The following is a 2845-nucleotide window of genomic DNA, read 5'->3' on the forward strand; positions in this document are numbered from 1 at the left end:
CGCTCCCCGCCCGTGGCCGAGCCCGACCTGCCCAAAACCACGCGAAGACGCCGGCGACCTCGCCCTCCGCTCAGAGCCATCGGCCCTTGGGGCGCGGCCCGCGGAGCCCAGGAAGGGAAGGGCCCGGAGCGGAGAGAGGAAACAGCCCAGGGCTGGCGGCAGGAGAGCAGGTGGAGGCGGACAGTGGCGCGGGGCGCACCGACGTTCGTGCGACCCCGGAGACAGCGAGCGAGCGAGCAGGGCCCGGGGGCGTCCGGGCGCACCCTGGCTGGAGGGCGGCAAAAGGAGGGGGCGGCAAAAGCCTACAGCACCCGGTATTCCCAGGCGGCCTCCCATCCAAGTACTGACCAGGCCCGACCCTGCTTAGCTTCCGAGATCAGACGAGAGCGGGGTGCGTCCAGGGTGGTGTGGCCGAAGACGGGAGAAGTCGTCTCCTGCCGCCCCAAGAGCTCGAGCCTGGCCTCCCGGGCGCGGGAGACGCCCGCGCCTGCAGCGCCCCTCCTGGGGAGTTTGCTGGGGATCCGCCGACTAAACAGCGGCCAGGCCGCGCCAGCCGCGCTAAGCCACCGGGGGCCTGGGCCGGTTCGCGGCAGTGCCGTGGGGCTGGGTGGGCGCTCCAGCATCCCGGGACTGCCCAGGCCCTGGGCCGCCCGCCTCCCCAGTCTCGGCCGCTGGACAGGACCCCGGCCCGGGCGTGGCCCGCCATCCTCTCGGCCACCTGCGCACCTAGGCACCTGCGGCCCGGCTAAGTCCGGGCTCCGGCCCTGACGCAGACGCCCTCCTCCCCCGCCGGTCCCGCCGAGCCGTGCCCGACCTGCCCGACACCCACGAAGCCCCGGCCACACCCTGAGGCGTCGCTTCGGACGCACGCAGCCCTCGCCCTGCACCGGGACCAGGGACCCGCCCAGTCCGCTGCCCCTCGCCTTCACCTCGACTCTGCATCAAGAGAGACAGAGAGAGAGAGAGAGACAGAGACAGAGAGAGAGAGACAGAGAGACAGAGAGACAGAGGGACAGAGAAACCCAGAGACAGGGCGAGTGACAGGGAGGGAAGCAGAAAGGAGAGCACGGGTCGCCAGGGGATAGACCCAGTGAGAGCCACGAAGGAGGGGACGGGGTCGCCGGGGAAGGGGAGGCCGCGCGAGCTGGCTGCGGTCAGACACAGAGAGACAGTGAGGAGGAGAGGGACAGAGACGGGGAGAGAGACGAGAGCGCGAGCCCGTGCCCGGCTGATATTGTAGAGAGCGACGGAACAGGATGAGCGTAACTGGTGGCGAGGCCGGGATCCCGACTGGTGATCCCCAGATCTGGCGGCCCTGAAGAGCAGGCTGCCGGAAGGTGAGGTGGGGTGGTCGTAAATGGGCTGGGCCTGGGCAGGGAGGCGGTTCCGGGGAGTTGCGTCGGGGCCCGGAGGCCCCGGAAGCCTGGTGGAGTCCGCCGGGTCGCGCGCAGGAAAGGGAAAGACATTCGGGCGGGCCCCGGAGTGGCTGTCCAGGCGCGGGGTGGGTAACGCGCGTGTGAGTGGCGGTGGGCTGTCCGTGGCGTGGTGGTCCGCGGGTGCGGGTGGTGGGCAGGCAGGTGGCAGGCGCGTGTGTGGCCGCTCGCTGAAGCCTGTCGCGAGCGAGAGGAGCTCTCGCCGCGCACGCGCGCGCGCTCTCGTGCGTCTCAGCCTCTCCGACGCGGCTGGTCGGTCGCGCTTCCCGTCCCGGGTGTGCGCGGCGGCCTCGCGCCTGGACCGAGGGCACCTGGCTGTCCCGTGAGAAGGGCGGGAGAAGGGCGCGGGCGGAGACTTGAGGCCTCGCGCGCGGCCGGGCGGGACGGGTGGCGGTGGCCGGTCCCGCGTCCCGGGGGTGCGAGCGCACTCCCGCCGTGTGTCAGAGACGGCGGCCCTTGGGACTCGGCCCCTCGGAGCCCAGGAAGGGAAGGGCCCCGAGCAGAGAGCGAAAACAGCCCAAGGCTGGCTGCAGGAGAGCAGGTGAGGGCGGGCGAGGGCGCGGGGCGCCGGGCCCCGAGACTGAGCGAGCGAGCAGGGCCTGGGGGCGTCCAGGGGCACCCTGGCTGGGGGGCGGCAAAAGCCTACAGCCCGGTATTCCCAGGCGGAATCCCATCCAAGTACTCACCAGGCCCGACCCGGCTTAGCTTCCGAGATCAGACGAGATCGGGCTCGTTCAGGGTGGTATGGCCGTGGACGGGAGAGGTTGTCGCCTGGCGCCCCAAGACCTCGAGCCTGGCCTCCCCGGCGCCAGAGACGCCTGCGTCTGTAGCGCAACTACTGAAGAGGAGGAAGTTGCTGAGGTTCTACCTGCGAGGCACCGCGGGCCTTGGCCGGCTGGAGGCAGGGCGAAGGTCTGAGTGGGCCGTCTCGCATCCCGGGACTGGCCCGCAAAAACATAACTTGTCATGATGACATACACTCATCAGTTATTCATAGGATACACAATGGATGGCGACAAATAATAACTTTTTATGATAACATACATTCACGTGTTACTCAAGTGATGCCTAGGATGACAGCACAGAATAACTTTTTCTGAAGATATACGCTTGGATGCTATTCCCAAAATGTCCACCCGATGGCAGCAGAAAATGCCTTTTTCTTAATTGTACTCTAATGTTATTCCCAAGATGCACACTGCGTGTTGGTAGAAAATGAATTTTCATGATGCACAGCACTCCGATATTATTCCTAAAATTCCCACCAGATGGGGGCAGAAAATAAATTTTTCTAATGACATACACCAGGGTGTTATTTTCAAAATACCCACGAGACGGCAGCAGAGAATAATTTTTCATGTAATGCAGTCCTGCGTTATTCCCAATATTCACACAAAATAGAAGATAAAAAA

General features: G+C 65.8%; 2 pseudogenes; both read right to left on the minus strand.

The window, feature by feature from the left end:
- Positions 1 to 299: 299 nt before the first annotated feature.
- Positions 300 to 419, minus strand: LOC120609746 (uncharacterized; annotated as a pseudogene).
- Positions 420 to 2072: 1653 nt separating this feature from the next.
- On the minus strand, positions 2073 to 2189 carry LOC120610022 (uncharacterized; annotated as a pseudogene).
- Between the last annotated feature and the right edge of the window lie 656 nt (positions 2190 to 2845).

The sequence above is a fragment of the Pteropus medius genome, unplaced genomic scaffold (assembly GCF_902729225.1).
Source record: "Pteropus medius unplaced genomic scaffold, Ma_sr-lr_union100, whole genome shotgun sequence".
Classification (NCBI taxonomy): Eukaryota; Metazoa; Chordata; class Mammalia; order Chiroptera; family Pteropodidae; genus Pteropus; species Pteropus medius.